The sequence below is a fragment of the Bombus affinis genome, chromosome 6 (genome assembly GCF_024516045.1).
Source record: "Bombus affinis isolate iyBomAffi1 chromosome 6, iyBomAffi1.2, whole genome shotgun sequence".
In the NCBI taxonomy this organism is placed as follows: Eukaryota; Metazoa; Arthropoda; class Insecta; order Hymenoptera; family Apidae; genus Bombus; species Bombus affinis.
Window position 1 is genome coordinate 13,171,012 of NC_066349.1, and position 14,320 is coordinate 13,185,331.

Here is a 14,320-nt window from a genome sequence, read left to right on the forward strand (position 1 = left end):
TTCCTAGCTCCGGTGGATCGTATCTGTGCGTGTTTCTCGTTTCTCGTACGTTCGGGGTCAGCCTGTCTTTCTCTATCCGTAATTATAATCAGGCTAATTGTGACGTCAGGCACAGGAAGCTACACCTAGAAAAATCGCCCGACGTCCGCGAGCCACACGAGATACCTACACCACGTCCTACGATCGTTTAAGCGATACTGATCTAACGCGCTCGCAGATCCGTATCTGAGTATAAACCGCGGTTCGAATGGTGTACCATGGTTCGCGGTTTGATCTTGGCACGGTGACACTTTATCGAGAAGAATGTGAATTAGTTAGAGTAGACTTGTAACACGTGCTATGTCGGCCTATACATACAGTGACAGGTTAGATAATAGTAGACAGGAAACGTTCATGCAAATTCATATCTTTATGAGAAAAGAAAATGAAACCTAAATGGAGATTTGTTTCTCTTATTAAATACGATATTACGACCTGTTTTTCGCTTTAAACGTTTTATATATTTTTGTATATTTTAAACTTTTTTTACTTTACATACAGTCGACTTTTAAATGTTCAAGTATTTACACATATTGGGCCTTTTTAAGTTTTCATACGATGCGAATTAATCGTCACTTGATATACTTTGATCGTAGATGACTCACAACAGCTTCATTTAAGTTATTAAATTATAGTTCAAAATCAAAATACTTTGTTTCTTTTTAAATTCTGTAATCTACCCGATAAGGACCAACATTAAGCGCAGATTAGAATGAAATATTCCAAAGTAGAGTACATACAATAACATATTTGGAAGCAATGAATATACATTAAGGATACATAGCGTCGTTAATTTTAATATACAATTATTCAACTTTTTAATAGATAATTTGCATGTATAATCTGTCGGTTATACAAGTTGACGAGCACTACTATAGATCATTAACTTGTCGTTAGTTTATGTACATATATTAGCAATATTTATATGCTGCTGTTATAAATCTGTTTGGACATTTATGATCGGATAGTATATATAATCGATATGTTTCCGACAAAAATTTTATTGTGAATTAGGGAATTTTGTACTTCACAATATAAAGGGTGAAATTGTTTCTATGAATATAAATAGTAAAATAATACCTTTTACAGCGAAATTTCCAAAAATTTAGTTAAAACGACAATTCAATGTTATAACATATTCTTCGAACACAGAACCAGCAACTTAGTAAAATTAAGAATAAATATTTCGAGCATCCTCCTGGCAAATATATCTCCTTTATACAAAAATTCTATACGTATACTACAGATAGAATTGAAAAATATTTTTTCCCAACAATAGCTACCAGATACCTAACTATATTCAAGCAGCGTACCTAAACCCAAGACCGAGGAAAGAAAGAAGCAAGAACAGCCCATTATCGTCATCTAAATAAAATTACGGTTTATTTTCGCGAACAATTAGCCTCGCTCTGCTGGAGTAGGTAGCAATACTCGTTCTCTGTTCGTAAATAGCCTCGAATCTCGCGGTTCATTAATTTCGAAGAATCCATAGGCAGGCCTGCGCTCTCTCTTGTGTCTCGCAAAAGGATCGTTCGATTCTTCTCTGCGTGGAATAGGCTCGAATTTGAATCGACGATCAACCACGATGGGAACGAGGCATTGATGCGTGTCCGGAGGAATCGTCGATCAGTTGCGTGCGCGCGAAATTGCGAGCGATAAACGCGAAAATTTACCGCACGACGGATCGATTTGGCGGCGAATTAACCGATGAATCTCGATCGCGGTATCGCCCCTAATGTGATTAGTTTTTCTCTCTTGTTGCCGATCATACTCGCGATAATGGTAACCGTAATAATGGCCATAACGACGGCACGCTGGCAGAAAAGTCACGCGAATATTTCCGCCATGTGAATTCGTACGATGACAAACACGAGCGTAAGTGTCGTCGAGTTAGTGGAAAGAGTAGATGAACGACAATTTAAATCGATTAGAAGATTTGGACGAATTTTTTCATAGGAGGAAAGGCGATTCAAGAGACGAAGAAATTGGGAATTACGCTTACAATTGGATCTCCGAAGTATGAAGCAAAGATTTTAATCACAGGCGTCTACGTCTTTTGTATTAACTTAGATCTCGGGTTGCTTGGTAATTTCATTTATGAAATAATTGAACTTTAACAATTTATCTGATGTAATACGACTTTTGCGTTTAATGATATATCTGTTTGTGAAAATGATTTTGCAATTGATCAAATCTCGAATCTTCTAAAATTCTCTACTAGATCGCGGTAATTAAAATTATTGCAAAACTGACTACTAACGTTGCCTGATTAATTGTTGCGTAATTAAAAATTCAGCTATTACATGATCATATAATTTAAAAATTGCATGTGACTATATTTTCTAAATCTCATTTCATTCGATTATTACTTTAGCAGTATACTAATTAACATGGTTAATGAATTGAAATGAAAGCAAATGTATGTGCAGTTTCTGAGATTACGTATTGATACGCTGGTTTTCATAACTTTTTATTTAAAAATATGCAAATTTTGTGCGTTTTTCTCATGCTGCATATTCTGAAATATAATTAATTACTCCTTCGTCATTAACAGTACGAAGCGAGGTTAAGCATAAAACTTAGAAGTCAATTTTTTCTGGAACAATCAAAGTCCTTCATGAATTTCAATTCCAGTCTTATCTAGGAATATAGTTAAGATAAATTAGATAACCACCGTGTAAATTAATTTATTACCCTAAGTAAGAATTCTAATTCTGGAATAAATCCTATCGATTTAGCAATTTTTAGTCTCAAGCATGCATTTTAATCCAATTTATCTTTTCTCTTTCAATCCATCATAGTTCACGTATTTCATGGAATTAAAATCGACCTGATTAAAATTAATCTTGAATAGCTTTCTAGCTAACAAACGACCCAGTTTAGTTGTTCACTCTATCCTCGTTATAAAAATAATTTCAAAAACTAAAATCCACACACACACACACACACACACAAAACGTCCATAAAATTATTTTAATCTTTTCAAAAATAAAAGATTGACACAGATCCGTAACCTCTTTTTCTTTAAATAAAAAAAATCTCATCGATCAGAGGTATAAAATCGCGAACCTTAAGAGAAGATTTTATAATACTTAATACTAAATACGGTAAGAGAAATTTGTAAAATTTTAGAACTAAGTTTTGTACAAAAATAATTTATTATTCAGCATCGGAGATAACAAAAATTCAATCAGTCGCGAACGTATGTAGGAAAAGTTCCAAAATTCAGCAGAGTACGAGTCACGGTACGAATCCACAGTGGAATTGATGGGCGTGGTGTATTTTCACGTGATTTATAGATATAGAATTCGATTTAGGCAGGTACGCGAAGCGCGAGGAGTTCGCGTCGCTTGTAAAGACTCGCGAACTGCCTGGAATTCGAATGAATAAACGCGAATCGAGCGTGTCGCGCTCGAAGAATGAACGTGGAGGGAGGCCAACAGAAGAGCGAAAATGAATTATGGAGGAATGTGGCGAAAAATGTGCACCGCTTCGATTGGCGCGCGCGACTGGCTTTTCCCACGAGTTCTGGAACGAGGGCTTTCGAGGCTGCGTCAGAAATAACGAATGCATTAACCTTACTACTGTTAGGTGGCCAAGAATAAGTAGAGCTGCACGAATTTACGCCTTGAAACAAATGCAAGCTATATTTTATTTATAAAGGAATCCATTTATCTAGAACATTCTAAACAGATGGTTTAGATTTCGATAAAGTATAACGTAGCACTTGAATAGTGGAAAAGAGAAACAAGCTATGTGTGTATATCGATATTTTATGAAACGAAAGTCCATTTATAGTGATTTTAATTAATAGTGATTAAACCGATGGAATAATCTAAATCAACGATTTGGTCGATTAAAGAAAAAAGATTAGTGCCTCAATGGAAATTTGTTTCACTTTTGATAAAATAAAATATTCGAAATGCTATTTTAGTTAGAGACGGTGACAGTTGCTAAAGAGACCAGTGTAATACATTACTACACAATGAGCTATAATTTTAAATAATCGCTACATAACAATAGCAATATTTCATTTTCCGCTAGCCAAAACGCCTTGATGCTATACAACACAACCGAACTTAGTTTTTCTTTGATAGTTTCGAAACAAGTGTAACAATGTTTGTTAGCCAGAGAATCATCAACGCAATTTATTTTCATTGCGAAAGCTAACATAAGATATGTATTAACTTCTAAAATTTGTCCACGACCTATAATCTAAAGGGGAAAATAAAAATATTTAAACGATGCAGTAAGAACGCACTAATTAGCATCCACGTTAGACAGAAAATGACTAAAATTATTATATTAATAGTTACGATTCTTCAGGGAAAAAGGAAACTACTAACCGCATGTTCTACTTGCGAAACAAAAATCGTTACGCTAATTCGAAATTTGTCACAAAAGGCAGAAACTCAATCTATCGGAATCGAACCCGCTAAATAGGTAACCGATGTTGGGACACAGAGGAGGGGACGACTTCCAGCCCACTCGACCTCAATTCGGGTGCCACGTATTCAGGATAATCAAACGGAATTATGCTTGCCGTGGGGCAACGACTAACCGATCCCACAAATCAAAGAATCTACATGGAAGCGTTTCGTTCGAACCCCACGGAACCGATGAATCGAAGGGTGATGAAGATTCGGTTATGCCGGTGGAATAAAGAGACTCGATCGATTGGCTGATCAGCGAGGATCAGACGCGGTGTAACGAGTAAAAGAGAAAAGAAAAAGAGGATAATAACGGAGAAAGAAATAATCGAGACCCGGTGGAACAGGTAGAGAATTCGGGTACGCTGCTGCTAGATTTCATCTTTCACCCCTTTCGCTGACATAAATCGAACGACAAACGAACAACACCTAAGAAAAGGGATCGGAGAGGTGAAAGAGGGGGATGGTTCGAGCTTTAAAGACCGCAACGTACTTTAATTGTATCGTTGAGACGAGGCGGAGAGAAAAGGAGAGAAAGAAATCTAGCAAACTAACGGGCAGAGTGAGAGCAGAACAGAATGAGAGCAAAAGGGACGAAGGGAGGGAAATGGAAGAAATAGAGCAGAGGCTCGTCGTGTATCATGTATTTTAAGGTATTTGGGTCGCGGCAAGGGTGCTACCACTGTTTCTATTATTGTCTCAAAAGGGAAGCAGCCCCTTCGCTTTCAGGACCCTGGCGTACACCTCTATTCACCTGGAGTAAGCAGACCTGACGAACCGATCCACGCGTATTCATCCGCCTCTCCTCTCTCCTACCGTCAACCTGGCCTAAGAATCGAAAAAGTGACAACTTCTACGCGTATATCTCTCCGCTCTCTTTTCCTTCGGTGTATCTGTCTGGACCAGCTGGGCGACAATGCCGGGAATTAAGGGCACGGATCGTCATAGGTGTGGGAATCCCGGGTGAAACAGAGCTGCGACCCGGCTTGACTCTCACAAGAATGCATACTAATACCGAGACGGATAGTCCGTTCGTTATATCGAGGAAGCAGAAACGAGGATTTCCAACTGCTGTTGGTTGCTTGAGGGGGGATGCTGTCGAGATCATCCCTTGAATTTATTCCCATGCTTCTTGATGATCGTATGCGATCTGCTGGACGTAGAGAGAACCGGTAGCAAAGGAGCGTGGAAGACGTAGATTTAAGATGGTACGAATACTTTTGGTAAGACGGTTAAGACAAATACTTATAAATACTTTCGTCGTACGAAGATGTTTCAATAACTTTGAGAGGAAACTAGGAGGAAATAGCAGGTATCTTTTCACAGATGCTTGTGTGAACATAATATATTATATATCTGTGTAATACTTGTTGAAGTACGTATGAACGAAAGTTCCACAGTAGCAGTATCTTCTACAGGGACGCATTATACATCTAAACAGAATTTTACAAGTATTTAAACAGCGAAAGACTATAATCTATCTATTGAAATGTTTGGTTTATGACATTTTTGCAAACTTTAAATTCACAAATTCCATATACCTACTAGAATGCTCCATTTATTCTATTACCATCTACTCGAACAAAAATTAGCTAAAATAAAAAACAATTTTCCATTCGAAAATAAATATTCAAAATTCAAATATCGCCTAAAACGTTAATCATCGTTATTTGGCCCCTCCTTCCCCTCTACAGATTCGATTCTAACGTACATATTCTAATACCTATAACTTTTCCCTCATTCCTTCGACGAATCGTTCAGGTAAAATTTCTGCTAGCTGGTAGATTATCGATGAATGAAAACCAACAACGACGCGTAGAGTGACTGCTCTATCGTCATTAACAGACTGAAAAATCCCTTACTTCCTTGCCAGTCAGGTATTCCTTTCTTTCTCTCTTTCATTCCCCGTTTCTACCCCTTGGAGAGTAACAAGTGCACGCTTCACGTGGAAATTAAGGATGCAAAAAACGCGCTGCGGCCTCGCAGCGGGAAATTTGAATGTGAATTCGAGGCAGCGGCGGGTCGCGTGCTGCTATGGATCTAGGAGTGAAATTTGCATACGGAAGGTCCTTGGCACGCATGAAAGCCCCGTGGCTGCCTTTGTCGGGAACGTGCTACGACGAGACGTTCGATTCCTTCGATACGCGTAACGGCCACGGTTTTAAACGGTTTTCGATCTTGATCCATGTCGAACCCTTCGATTCGTACAACGACTCTCTGAATCACGCATTTACATAGGTACGTCTCGAGATACTTAGCGTGAACGAAGATTGAAAATTATTTTATAGGAATACACGGTGCTAGGAGATTAAGATTAGAATATCTTGATTTAGGTACGTACCTTGTGTTGTAGATCGTTCAACTTGCCCTGTAAGCCTTCCATTTAAGAATCGAAAGCAGCCTTAATATCCCACTAACGCTTCCACCTACAAGGAAAACAGTATCGTTCTTGTGATAGTCTTCACACACTCGTAAGAAATATTTAAAACAAAATGTGATAGAAATATATTTTCAGTACATTCGGATCAACGTGTATTTTTATATACATCCTTCTAATTTCGATCAAATTTTATTTCCTTTCAATCCGTCAAACAGTTACACTATCACAAACTTCACCAAACTTTCGTCTCACGTGTACAAAGATTGTAACTAATTCATCGCTTCGATTCTATTTAAACTCTTGACCTAAACGTATTCACTCTCAACAGTTACCCGCAAGTCATTCTACCCCATCAAAGCGAGTCATCGAACGTCGAGATCCTAGTGGAAAGCGTGAACCACCTAATCAAACATATAGCTGCCTTCGAATTGCCTTTTGCTACGACTTAAACATGGAAATAAATTCCGATCGCACGTTCCAGCCTCGCGTTCCCGATTTTAATTATAATCCAGGGAGGCTGCACCGGTGTGCCGTATCCGTCGCCTCATGCAAATAAATCATGGCAGGCCACAAAGCACCACTTCCGGCTCGTGTCTTCTATCCGGAAAAAAATTTGAATATTTTCTTCTCAGACGTTTCTCTTTCTCCGTTCGAACGATCGTCGATGCGCACAGGCACGTGTCCAAAAATCGTCGATTCTAATTCTAATCTCCACGAGTCGAATTTGAATAACGTTCCTCACCCTCGAGTTTGATCTCGAACGCGCGCTAGACTTTGCGACACAGAGCATGCTGGAAACGGGATCATCGAGCACACGCGACCGAATTTCGTTCTCCTCGTTCCTGGCGAGCCCTCCTCTGATTTGCATCATTTTACTTTCTTTTTTATTTCCGCGCGTGCCGGAATAAATCTCGGTCTGATACCAGACGTTACTCGAGGTGAGTCGAACGAGCGGATCAACGGGTCGAACGCTGCGCGCGTTGCCATCGTCTGAATAAATTTATTTGATGGTGGATCGAGGCTGAGAAAATTTAAACGTTGAAAGTGTAGCGCTGGAGGAGAAGCGTAACGACGAAGTTTTGGATTTTCTTCTTGGTGTAATTATATTTTTTGTTTTACGAATTTCTGTAGAATTAAATATTACATAATTACGTTACATTTCAGTTAGTTAGGTATAGTAGAATAAAGCGTGGCATTCGTTAATTGGAATATGAAATATTAATAGCAGGATTGTATCAAGATTATCGAACAAAACAGATTTCTCTAATCACCTTTTATACTTTCTGATCGCATCTTCTTGCAACTTGCCGAGTATAATCTACTCCAAATCATCTTTTCCGATATAAATTCGTTTAATATTTCATCCCACTGAGATCTCAAAATGACGTCACGCTCTTGAAATAAAAGCAACCGCTGGATCGATACAAAAATCTGCCAAATCACTTCCATAAAATCTCCCCTCTAAGACTGGACCCGTTCCGTTCCAGTCACTACGCAGCTTCATCATTGAACCGACGATCTAGCGGGACCATCGTGACGCGAAATCACGCGAATAAAACGGCGTTAAAGTACATGGATCGCAACGAATTCTCCGTATAAACCTGTTGGAATCGTTATTGTCACCCACGAACCCGTGGTCTTGCTGTTGCACGACGAACGAACCTCGTGTCTCGAGGCATCGACGAGGGAACACGGCGCGTTTAGGACGCGCGTACGAGCCTACAATTATTGTCATTGTCACCCACGAGTTTCCATACGCGTCACCAACGACGGAGTAAAAGTCGATCGGACGCAGGCCGCGGAGAACGATCGACTGATCGAGGGCCGCGTAAAACGTGCGGAGACACAGCGAACGACCGATCGATCGCTCGTACACACGACGATTATTACTATCGTCGCGCGGCGATCTTCGTCCGTGGAACTTCGTTAACGGGATAAAAAATCGCCATCGTCTCGACGAGTTAGCGAACGATCGGTCGTTTCACCGAGGCGGGATCGCACGGGTATCGATCGACGGTTATTGCGCGATCCAAGATCGTCCGGGAGTGGAAGACGCGCGCTGCCCACGGGACAGGACGATTCGCAGGACATTCGATCGACGTCCAGCCAGGAATCGATTAGCTATCACGATTTTTCACGTGTACCTCCGACAAATTACCCGGTAAGTTACGCTCGCCTCGGGTACTGCCTCCGCCCCCGACGATCCAGCAACGATTGACGTGTTTCTCGCTTTTTCTCTGTTCCTACGAACGGAGACTACGTTTCCAGAGGTTTGTCCAAGAGAATGCTTCTTATCGTTAAGATACGCTAATGTGTGTCCGAGAGATTGCTTGGAAATTTACTGATATTTCTGCGAAGAGAACGTATGGGATGTTTCCTGCGAGATAAGCTTGACGATCTTATAAATTAAGAAACTGGGAGATGGTGAGTTGTGGACGATGTTTCTCTTTTATAGGCAAATGGATGAGAGGTGCGGTGAAGGAGAATACGAGTGGGATAATTTAGTTGGTTGTTACGATGGTTGAGCATTTGACGAAGTTGATGTTTATATGATTAAGAGAACGAAATATATTTGTTACATTTAGATTAAGTGAATATTATAAGACAAATAAATTAACACGTCCAGTGCCTATCGATTATGGACATGACGATGGAAATATTGGAAATTGGACAATGGTATTTAATTCGAATTGTTTCTGGCGTGTGTATCTATAAATTTGTCTTTGCAAGATTCTATCAATTCACATATTAGTCAAATGTAAATTACGTTACTTAGCAAAATATTCCATGGGTGAGTAATATAATCATACAGTTTCATCTATGATTTAACGATAACATTTCACGCACGAATAAAACTACATTTCGATATTCCGATACAAAAATAATCCACTTTTACCTATGAACTTACTTCAACATCAAACTCCTTCAAGCAACGTTAAACATACTCCAGAAACCTTCCTGTAATTTATTAATTCTCTTTGAAAAAATGTTATGAACTAGTCTCTAAAACTTGTACATATAATTCCCGCAAAAATCGTAATTACGTAAAATCTCGATGATGTCGAAGAAAACGCGTCGTTAACGTCAAGAAGCTAGGGTTAATTCGTGCAGGCAGCGTACAATTTGAGGAATTCCGCGAAACGGAGGACGCGCGTCTCCGTCGTTTATAGCCTTTTTAGTGTGCCTTCGGTGCTCGATCGATAAAAATATTACGATTCAAGCGGGACGCAGACATTTCGCGGATTGCCGGCCATTCAACAACATCGAACGCGCATCCCGTGGAAACTATGCCGTCGTAAAAATCTCTTTCGCGCCTGCATGAGAGACGAGAGGACCAACGTTCTCTTGATCGGCATAAAGTACAGCGGGTATTAAATGCAAAATTGTGTATATATGCCTCCTGCCGCGTTCTTTTTCTCTCGAACGAGTGAAAACGTTGACCGTTTCGGTCGTGTCGGGTGATAAAAGCCGCGTTCCAACAAGAAATAAAGGAGATCGCCGTGATCTTGGCACGGCGAATCCGAGATCGTCGATCGATCGTTCGAACCCCCAGGCAATAATTATTATCGTCGCCACCCACGAGTCGACCTTGCGTCTTTTGAGCGACCGAGCTGAAGAAGAAAGAACGAATCCATAGGAGGAAAAGAAACCGAACGAAATAGAAAGAAACGACGCAAACTCGAGGCATTTACGACAAGCCGCGTTTCCAATAGTCCCTTCTAAGCTTTCGTTATCCTCTTCTAGATCGTGTTCAATCGTTTCTTTCTCTCTTCGCCGCGAGACCGTCCAGCGGGGCTCGCGTGGGCGAACGAGCGACTTTATTGGCTGGTCCACAATGCGACATTTGCAGCTTCGTGTGTCGTAGGGTCGCTAGTATAACACGGCCACTTCTGGCTCAGGAAAAATTGCCGTGGATTACGTAGTCCCCCGCGACGAACTCGTTTTTCCTCGTATCGAAGCTCATTCGATGGCCGGGCAACGTCAAAAGCGCGCTCCAAACGTAACCAGAATCAAACAATCTATCCGTATTCTTGGTCGAATTTTAGATTCGCGACGATTTCGTCACTATGAAGTACTTTCTTTAGTTTTTAGTTGAATGGAAGTCGAATGACATTTATTAATTGCAAGATTAGTCGGTTCAGAATATTTTAGGATCAGGGGTGGGTTGTTAGTACAACGATTTTCTCGTTGAGAAAATTAGCTTTGATTTTAAGAACGAGAAACTTGGAATATGTAATCTTAAATGAAGCGGAGAAATATAAAACACATATAGAAATTAGTATCAAGTACATGATGTTTAAGGTGAACTTACAGGAACCCTCTCTTTATTAATATTAAACGCGCATTTTTAAAGAATACGACACTCCTCTGTATTATAATGTAAATGATTATTAGAGACAACTAATAGTACGTAAATTATAACAGATGCGGTACCTCATTTGTGGTAACTAATACAAATATATAATAAATTTGAAAAATATTCACAACAATGTACATTTTTACTCCTGTTAAATTATTGCATTCCCAATCCTCAGCTTTCAAGCACTATATTTAAAATACTGATGAAATTATAGACATTTAATGCATCAAATATTACCATGGCGTGTCAATACCTAATATCCGAACGTCAAAGATATTCATATCGATAATTGCATAAATGCCATCCAGCTACTATTTACTAGCTACCCAGAAATATCAGCAATTTCGTTCTTTACTGTCTTCAACTATCAATAAACTTCGACCAAAAAAAAGCACACTGGAGAACATTAATAGCCTCGAAAATTCCAATAATTCTATTTCAAGATACGCTTACCTCATCCACGTCGATAAAAGATGACCGTTCGACAGTGAGCAGAAACATCGTGGTCGATTACTATCCGTGCCTCTCATAAAACCGTTGTACGGAGGGAATGTTTGTTAAAGTTTCACGGGTGTCATGGCGTCTTCGCCAACTTCGTAACGACAGCGTATCTACAATGTGTATCCGTACTCCGGCGAGAGAAGACAACAAAAGGGAGGGCAAATAATCGTGGAACAATGGCTGGGCAGGCTGCTTCCGCGATCGCCGTTTACATTGTGCAAACGAACGCCCGAAGCCTTACGGATTCTAAACACGAGACATCCCACCCTTGTCCGCTTGTTTTCCTCTCGGCTTGCACTCTGCTCTCCGCCTTTCGAAACGAGGGTGGCCCGTGTAGTAGCTCGGAATTTTATAGGGTTAATTACGTAATAGGGTTAACTGCGATTTTAGACCGAATTAGTTTCAACACGAGAGTTATGAATCGAACGATATTAATCCTTTGTGTAATGAACACCGCGGATGTACGTTAATCTACATTCACTTTCACTTGTGGATTATGTCTCTACGATTTGTTCGGAAATATTGGAATATCTTGTATCATTTGATAACAAGTCATGTTCACAGGCTCACAAACACTCGTAGATATCTTTTATGAATATATTATGTGCGTTGTGTGTAACGTTATGAAACTTCACTAGCTGCGATATAAAATTTGTCTGCCCTGTTTATGTTAGTAAAGTTTGACAAATCCGAAAATATGTATAGAAATTGCAAGATATTTAATAGAAGTAGGCGAGATTATATAACATCTGTAGATTAATTTTCAATTTGGATAGTACAATCATCATCGTCATTTCGTAAATGTCGCAAGGAACTATAGCCACAAACGTCACTAACTACAACTACAGAGAAAGTAAACACATTAAATATATATATGTATATCTTTTCAGTTTCTTTAACATGGTAATTAAAAGTTAAACGTGCGCTAATAATGGATGTAAATTATCGAGAAAGTAACGAGATCAATAAAACGAAACGTCCGATTAATATCAATCCAATAATAAAACAAGACTTTCTGGATCGTTAGAACGAAGCTACTCATTTCTTCTCCCAACAGCCATTATGTTCTCGTTTTTAACGATTAATTTCGGCATTTTGCTACCCCAAATAATCGTATGAAGTGCTCCTCCTCGTCGAGGCTCGCCACGCCACGTGCAAACTTGAAATTTTTTAATTGAAGGTTAACGCGGACTCTTACTGCGTCACTGTTATTTCTGCTTTATGGGGAAATAATTATCTAGTAATGACAGCTCCGTATGCTCTTACGATCGCCGTTTACAGTTTTGCACCATGCAAGCGTACGCTCGCCGCTTTACGGATTCTAAACACGGAACACTCCCTTCCCCTGTTCCCACCCCTTTACGACGCTGTTACCTCCGCTTTTGCCAGGGGATCGAAGGAATAATAGGGAATTGCACGTGTACAAATTCGTCGGAAACGTCGTTGTTCCTCGATCTTCCAGTCGATAATATCTTTCCAAAAGAAAGAAAACGGAAAGAACGAAAAGAAGGATCGGTACAAAGAAGAAAGAAAAAGCAAAATGAAAGATATAGGAACGTTAGCGCGATGAAATAGAAGGGGAAGGGAACGAGATACATGTTAGAAAACCTCTAATCTTCTCTTGGCTTAATATTCATCGCGCACATATAAACGCGCGCATACACGCGCACGAAAAACACGCCCAGCGTACACGTACTTAACTCAAGTATCGCGAGGTATCATTCACCACTATTTTCCCCGGTTAAATCCGGTAATTAGGTAAATAAAGCTGCCTGTCAGTGCATCCCTGCGATTGTTGCAAATGCCTCCCAGCAGTCACACGTAATCACGCGTAGTCACACTTGGCTGAGTGTATGGGTGGCCAGTGGAGACAGCAGCCGACCAGAACTCCGATCGGAATTTTCACGCGTCACTACCGCGTCCAATGGATGTGTTACATTAATCAAACTGACTTTCATACGGATTAACGTAATGCGTTTCATGATTTTTCTTTCATCGATGCCTCGTTTAATGCCTGCGTGTGATTTCACCGAATTATTCGCGTAATCTGCGCTTTTATTACGAATTGTAAATTTTAAGATATTTTGTGATATTTATAAAAAATAGAAAAATGATTTTTACGTTATAAACACTCATCTCGTAAAATTAACATTTTATTTTTACCACTTAATCGATTTAAAATCTACTTAACATCTGCAAATCGTCCTCGAATGGAATCAGATACTACGAGACTGGCGAAAGCGTCCACCCCTAGAAACATCCATCGAAACATTGATCCATTTGAAACAACATCAGAGTAGAAGCCGCCTGCTCCAGCCCGCATGACTACGCCAATGTGCAGAAGTAAACCGTTTACAGCATTGTACAATTACCCACGCCGGGATTCCATGGTCCTGCCACACCTACACCTACGCGAACGTCCGCGTCGCCCCGAGTGGCGAAACACAGTCGCAGCAGCGCCTGGCCACACGAGACCGTCCACGTAGTAGAACTCACGTGTGTACACGTGAACGTACACGCGGCTTGGGTTAGGTTAAGTATAATGCGCGGTCGTGCAGCTTTGGGGGCCCGGAGGCGCTAACATGAAAATCGTATGGTAATGGGGCACCG

General features: G+C 40.2%; 1 protein-coding gene across 10 annotated transcripts in view; it reads right to left on the bottom strand.

The window, feature by feature from the left end:
* Positions 1 to 14,320, bottom strand: part of LOC126917450 (zinc finger homeobox protein 3) — a 456,710-nt gene that overhangs the window by 277,249 nt on the left and 165,141 nt on the right. For 8 of the 10 annotated variants that reach the window (XM_050724298.1, XM_050724296.1, XM_050724297.1 and 5 more), the window contains one exon: positions 6,811 to 6,895. The exons of the other annotated variants lie outside the window; for them this stretch is intronic. The gene's annotated coding sequence lies outside the window, so the exon portion shown is untranslated. The remainder of the gene's footprint in view (positions 1 to 6,810; positions 6,896 to 14,320) is intronic. 10 annotated transcript variants of the gene reach the window in all.